Source organism: Mastomys coucha, chromosome X (genome assembly GCF_008632895.1).
Source record: "Mastomys coucha isolate ucsf_1 chromosome X, UCSF_Mcou_1, whole genome shotgun sequence".
Lineage (NCBI taxonomy): Eukaryota > Metazoa > Chordata > Mammalia > Rodentia > Muridae > Mastomys > Mastomys coucha.
The window spans coordinates 15,016,060-15,023,684 of record NC_045030.1 but is presented as its reverse complement, the minus strand read 5'-3'; the positions used below and the strand labels follow the sequence as shown (position 1 = coordinate 15,023,684).

General features: G+C 43.4%; 1 non-coding gene and 1 pseudogene across 1 annotated transcript; both read left to right on the top strand.

The window, feature by feature from the left end:
* Window positions 1-582: 582 nt before the first annotated feature.
* Window positions 583-713, top strand: LOC116096261. Its single transcript, XR_004120924.1, has one exon. It is a non-coding gene; the product is annotated as a small nucleolar RNA SNORA17 (small nucleolar RNA).
* A 6,730-nt stretch (window positions 714-7,443) lies between these two features.
* The window catches only part of LOC116091166, a 7,205-nt pseudogene continuing 7,023 nt past the window's right edge, over window positions 7,444-7,625 (top strand).

The window sequence follows — 7,625 nt, the reverse complement described above, 5'->3', positions numbered from 1 at the left end:
GAGGCAGGAGGCTGACTTTCCTTGAAGTTTTCGCCTCAAATACCGCCATCATGCAAGTGTGCGTGGCATATATGTGCCTCTCATGTTTTACCAGAATCATTTAAGTCTATCTTTTGTTCCGTTATATGATTTAACACCTATTGGGTGCAAAGGTGTGTGTTTATTACTGCTTTAATCCCAGTTATCTACTATGGAGCAGACCTCAATCAATAAAGTTTTTGTTTTCTTAGTGTTGCCTCTTAGACTTCCTTTGTACACTTTATAGCAGTCCTTTATCAGAAACATCTTTTGGCAGTATTTTCTTTATGTCTGTAATTTTTCTCATTGCCTTGCCAGTGTACTCAAGAGGATATTTGTTTTTAAAGCAAAACCAGAACATATCTATAAGATAAAATATAATAATATAAGAGAATGTGAACCCTAAATAGGACGGTGGTAGTGCATGCCTTTAATCTCAGCACTCAGGTGACAGAGGCAGGTAAACCTTTGTGAGTTCTAACCCAGCCTGGTCTACTGAGTAAGTTCCAGGACAACCAGAGCCACAGAGAGAAAACTTATATTGAAAAACAAAAAAGACAAACAAATGCCCTGGAGGAGTTGCTGGTGTGACTGCTGTATCAAATGTGTGTCAGTAGGTGGCAGAGGAGAGGCTGTGTCTACACTCAATGCTCTGACCTGTGAACATCTGCATGATTGATGAGTAGCCTAACATTCCCTGAAAAAAAAAAAAAAGAAGGAGCATGCTTGAGAAAACCGCTGGTCTGGTACCAGGGGGCTTGGACAGGGACCAAGCCTGAGATGACCACAAGTCCAGTGCAACACAGACCTGTGGGGACAAACCATGCCCAAGATGACCCCTGCCCAGTGTCCCAATGCCTGAGTAGGTCTTAATATTCCTGAGGCCACTCCTGTGGTGACCACAATCACTCAGGGACACATGCCAACACTAAGAGGAGCAAGTAAGTGGTGGAGAAATTGAAGAAAAAGAGAAACTGAAGGATGTGGGCACAAAGAAGAGAGGTAGAACAGGGAACTGGAGGGTAGTGAGGAACAGCCTCATGTGAATAGGTAGCAGTGCCACTTGGGACCATGGTGGAGTCTTGGCCTGTGCTATCCCTGGGGGTCAAGTCTAGGTCCCTGGTCCTGTAGCAACAGTGGTCTGTTACAACCAAAGGCCAGGAGGACATCATTAGTCTGGGCTGCTGCCCAGAAATATGTTGATATCTGAAGACTGTGCAGAACTGGCCCCACCCCTCACCTGGACATTATGGGAGAGCTGGCCCTGGGGGCATGAGAGCAGGAGAGTTGACTCTGCCTCTAGCCAGTTGTAGTACTCAGGAGAGTGGTCGGACACATTGTGGGAGTTGTGGGTTAGCCTTCCTTGAGAGTATAAACATGGGAGAGCTGGCCCTGCCACTCATGTCCTGTACAGTGGCATGGATGAGGGAGAAATGCTCTCCTCCCCCACTTTGCCCTTCACCCCTCAGCCTTTACTACCTGTGTCAGGTGGGAGACTTGTCCATGGGGTCATGAGAGCAAGAGAGCTAGCTGGTCCTGCCCCTCACCAGTTGTAATAGCCAAGAGAGAGGAGGGTCCTGCACCATGCCTGGGCAGCACAGTCTAGCTGACCCTGGTGGTGGGAACAAGGATAAGCCAGCCCTAAGAATATGAGTGTGGGAAAGTTGGCCCTGCCATGTGACATCAATGAGGAAAAGATGCCCCCTCCTTTTGCCACCTATAGCAGGCAGGAGAACTGTCCCCCAGGTCCTCAGAGCAGAAGAGCTGGCTCTGCCCCTCTCTTACTGCAACACTCAAAAAAGCAGCCCCCGCACTTCTCCTGGGCAGCATATTATAGCTGGCCCTGGATGTGTCTCTGTTGCAGGTGACTTGAACAGGAGCATGAAAGCTGATTCTACCTCTTGTCTGTTGTCTGGTTACTGGTGAGGGGAGGTCTCCTCCCCTCCTTTTTGCCCTTGCCAATGACATCCTGAGAGCAGAAGAGCTGTCCCTACCCCTCACCTGCTGCAGCACTCATGCAAGCAGGCCCCACACGAGGCCTCCCTAGGGTGTGGGTGAGCCAGAATCAAGGGTGTGAGCATAGGAGAGCCGGCCCCACAACTTGTCTGCATGCAGCCAGTATAGTCAAGAAAGAGAGACCCTCTCCTACCCTTGACCCTCACCACCTTCAGCAGATAGAAGTGTTGTCCCTTGGATCACAAGAACAGGAGAGCTGGCATCAGCTGCAGCACTCAGGAGAGTGGGCCTTGAACCTCGCCTACTGGTAAGGGCATGAGTGCAGGAGCTCTGGCCCTGCCTCTTGTCTGCTCTTCAGAGTAGCAGAACCCTGAGGCTTCACACAAGACCAACGAGTCGTTGCAATGAACATTCACAAGCAAAGAAGTATGGAGAGAAGTGTATACTGTGGTACACACTTGACAAACTCCAGCTTCCCTTCCACAAGATTTTTTTTTCTCTGTTGTTTGAGGGGATTGAGGTTGCAAGGATGGAGGGCATGTATGAGGGGAGGGGTAGATGCTGGATTGGGATGCTTGATGTGAAAATAAAAAAGAACCAATAAAAAGCTGAAAAAATATACATATATATATATATATCACACATGTATGGTGCACATTTGTTGTGTTTATTGGGTTAATACACAGATAAGGTTATATCTATACATAGCACTTATGTAGATGGATAATGTATTGTTCAGGGATTTCCAGAGAAAGACATTTATAAAATGATTAATATACCCCCTGAGAGAACAGTGAAAGTGTATTGCTGGATGTGTCAGCTGAAAGGAAACTGCTTCTGGTGAGGCTTACTTACAGTGACAGAGGAAAACATTTGCAAAAATCATTCGCTTCATACCACACACCAGAGGCTGTGCTTAATTTTCTCAAACAATGAAACCACATCTTTTATAGCATCACAATTAGAGTCACCCCGTGGTTAATTTACAATAACTGGCCCATATTGTCCAAGATCCATCTGTCTTTGGCACATGCACTGAAATAAAAGTTGCATTAGAATGTGGCAGGAATCAGTACCCTTGCACATTTCATATTCTTCATGGTGGCACTAATCTCTGAAGTCACCATAGGAATGCAATGGCTCCCATACATAGTCTTTACATCATAACAGCCTCTCTTCCATGGATCAGAAAGCCAGTGTGGAAACTGCCAGCAGTTGAGTATATTTTCTCTAAGGATGTATTCTGAATCCATAACCACAGCATGAGTTCAGACACTCACAAGTCCACTGTGAGAACTTGACCTCCATAAACTTTAATTTGGATGGTAGATTACACTGAGACTTATGGGCTTATGAAATTCGTTTCAGTTCAGAGCCAGCATTCAATAGTTTCCAAAAGGTCTGGTTATTTTCCTTTCCTCGATGCAGTTACCCTAGTAAAAGGCCATAGGTAGCTTTAGAGAAGGCTGGAGAGGACTAAGAGCACAAAGTTTTGTCAGTCTACTGAGATCCTTCCTGTAAGGGACCCATCCTTTCCTTCGTCCAAATAGTAGATCTAAATTGGTTCCATTCTAGGTTGCTTGTGGTTTATAGCTGTTTTTAATGCTTCCAGTAAAGTGAGAATTTGGGAAGTCCATCATGATCATTGCCATAGATTACCTGAATCCAATTACTTTTATTGTTGCTTTGACTTACGTTCTCCACCATAATCATGCATGCTCACCTCAATTTTCACACTTACAAGCTGCCATTTGCTCAAAGCCTTTTTAGGATGTAACTATGTCTATTGAATTTGGATCTCCTGAGTCAGTGAGTTCTGTCTCTATTCAAAGGTCTAGACTGCCCATACCAGGGATTACAGGCTTCTAGAAGTATTTCATGGCCTTTTTCCCATTCTAAACTGCTAACATTCTTTCTGGGCCCTCTTTTACAATGTTCCTTGAGTCTCGGAAGGAGTGATAGATTTGTCCTATTGAGGGACAAACACTCAACAGTTGATTATTATGAGGCCATTGACCATCAGTGAGTCTTTACATTGAAAACCACTCACTGCAGTAAGAAGTTCCTGAGACAGAGGCTGAAAAGAGCATAAGTAGGTAGACATAGATGTGAGTATTTAGATATCTATTTACAAAAGTAATATTAGTAGGTTTCCACCTCAAGTTTATGACACCCATAGCCTCAAGCTCTTGTCAAGGTTTACATAGCCAGGCATGAGTTCTTTCCTATAAATCGCACCTCTAATTAGAATGTGGTTATCCCTATAATAGTCTTGTAACTGAAGGCACATCTTGCCTGACCAGTCATTATTGTAGCAGGAAGGATTCTCAGCTGGGTCATACTGCTGATGACTTGTCTCTCCCTTCATCTTGCATAGCACCTTTTGGCAATATGAAAACTAACCATTAAGGAGTAAGCATTTGGCTCAGTTCAAGCTTGATTTCTCCATGTCCTGTGATCAAAGTATATGGAGTCCTTAGCAATAAAGTGTCACAATCAAGTTACAATAGACAAGCAAGATAATATCAATGGCATGTACTGTCTGAGGAAGCCTCTGGGACACTCTTTGCTACCTCCCCCCCCCCCCTTCAGCTCAGCCATCAGACTCTGGCTGTCTCTGCTTGGAGGCTGCCACCTGGGGAGCTAAGACAAAAGCTCTCTGCAGACCTGTCAGTTCATCTTTGAAGAAAGCTGCCTAGAAGTTCACACTGAGATACAAACATGTCCACCGCCTGGAGACCTTCAGAGTTGCTGGGGACTTTGGCGCCTGACCTCTTCTGCAGTGTTTATGTTCTGCAAATATCATGTAACCTAGAGATTCAGTTTCAGTTTCTCATATACCTACATATATTCTGGATATTTCTAAGTAAAGCAGAAGCCTTGATTGGGACGCAACTTGGCTTTGTGTTTTCTCTTGCATCTCAAACCCTATATTTCAAGTCCTTTGATCCTTCACCTAAGAGAACCCAAGTTCGTGAAACTGCGGAACAGTTTCAGATTGCACCTGAACAGGGACCTGAACCCTGGACCCTCAATTTCAATTCTTTATTAACAATTCATAAAATTCTTAGGCAAATAGATGGAAATAGGAAATATCATCCTGAATGAGGTAACCCAATCACAAAAGAACACACATGTTATGCACTCACTGTTAAGTGGATATTAGCCCAAAGGCTCGGAATACCCAAGATAAAATTCACAGACCACATGAGGCTCAAGAAGAAGGAAGACCAAATGGAAGCAAATAAGGAGACAAAGTGTGGAGCAGAGACTGAAGGTAAGGCCATCCAGAGACTGCCCCATCTGGGGATCCATCCCATATATACAGACACCAAATCCAGACATTATTATGGATATTAACAAGTGCTTGCTGACAGGAGCCTGATATAGTTGTCTCCTGAAAGGCTCTGCCAGAGCCTGACAAATACAGATGCAGATGCTTGCAGCTAACCATGGGACTGAGCACAGGGACCACAGTAGAGGAGTTAGGGGAAGGACTGAAGGAGCTGAAAGAGTTTGCAATCCCATAAGAAGAACAACAAAATCAACCAACCAGACCCCTCCAGAGCTCCCAGGGACTAAGCCACCAACTAATGAGGAAACATGGAGGGACCCATGGCCCCAGCTGCATATGTAGCAGAGAATGGTCTTGTCAGGCATCAATGGGAAGAGAGGCCCTTGGTCCTTTGAAGGCTAGATGGATGCCCCAGTGTAGGGGAATTCCCAGGGTGTGGAGGCAGGAGTGGGTAGGTGCGGGAACACCCTCATAGAGCCAAGGGGTGGGTGATAGGATAGGGAGTTTGGGGGGGGTGAAACCAGGAAAGGGAAAGAGAATACATTTGAAATGTAAATAAAGAAAATATCCAATAAAAAACCAACTCCTAGGGAGATTTCCTGCACTTAATACTGGAACTTTCAAATAATAACCTTTGACTTCTAGAATTCACATTTCCCATCTATGCAGGGTACGTCTGTTCACACTCTTTTTTTTTTAATAATTTTAATTGCTTTATAAAGTAGTGAATTTCTACATAGCTTCTTCACACCTTTTGTTTTGATTACATCCTACCCTTTACTTCCTCCACTTCCCAATCCCTGACCTGCTTTCCATCTTACAAACTACTACATTTTGCTCCAAGATAGATTGTACAGGGTCTGGAAAACAAAAATTAATGTTATTCAATTAAAAATAAAATCGCCAAACTGCAGCAAATAATGTTTTCCTTTAGTGAGCCACATCAGTAAATCTTGCCTAATATAGTTTATATTCCTTCTAGTACTATCTTACACCCTTAATCTCTATTTCCATACGCTTCTAGATTTCTGCTTGTACAGACTGCAAAACTCAGGTTATGTAGTTGTTTTAAGGTGTGGTGCACCTTCTCAAGAGCTGTACTTTATACCTAACCTTGAGGGGACTGTTGAGACATATGTCTAGTTATACATAGGTCTAAAAACAAACTGGGTAAGGGGTGGTCCTGAAAAGCCTAAGTAGTATTTTACATGGCATCTGGCAAAGGGTTTTTCCAGTGTCCTCAAATCATGCAAGGTGTATTTTCTGAGATGAGGACTAGAGATGAGGAATTTGCTATGGTTTAGGAGTAACGAGGCCACTTTCTCTAAGGATAAAGGGGCCTTCCACCAGAAGAAAGAGATCATTAACATTTCAGTGCTTGATACCCACAGTTTCTTTATGGTCTTCCCAAACATCTCCATTCCAACCAGTAAGATTCCATCATTTCCCAAGCGGTGCCCTTCCTCTAGTAACAGTTACATTGCATGGGTAGTAAGTAGTTCAGCTTGAGTTGTTATCTGTAATGGCATGCCAGGAGATAATGCATGAGAATTTTTGCCAGTCTTAGCCCTCAAGCTACAAGAAACTGTGAACTCTTAGAGGGCACATGTAGATATTTACAGGCTTTTTCTTTCCCTTTGGACTCGGAATCTAAATCACTAAAGGAATCCCTTTTACCACTTTTGGTCTACATACTCCAGCCCTACTTGATATATTCATTAGTTTACCAACACTGTTCAAAACATACATAGCCACAGAGCTCCTTGCTTACAATTGTTTGATCAGGATTATTCATAGCATATCATGGACTGTTCGACATCTCTTTGCTTCTAATAATTGTCATTAGCATCTTTAAATGTAATTAGCTCAGAACGCCAGATTTCTAACCACCAAACCAATCAGAAAACCCAACTTTGAAATGCTTTTCCTCCAGTACCATCTTTAGTACCAAAATATGTACTAGTTTGCCTTAATGACATTAATAAAATACCATAGATAAAACAACTTACACAACAGAAAATTATTTTCTCCCAGGTTTGGAGGCTAGAATCGCAAGGTCTTTGTGCCATCACTATATCACTTTCTGGTAAAGATTCTGTTTCTAGCTTGCAGACCAGATGGCAACCTTCTCACTATCTCCTTACATGACCTTCTCTCAGTGCAAGTGGAGATAAATGGTAGTGGTGTGTAGGAGGTAAATTTTCTCTTATAATGCTACCAAACAGACTATTGGGACCCCAAATTTATTTTATCCTTAGTTACTTCCAGATATCTAAATAAAGTTTCATTGAGCATCAGTGATTCAGCATGAATCTGGGTTAGGGACCTAGATAATAGCATACCCCCTAGGGAGGCA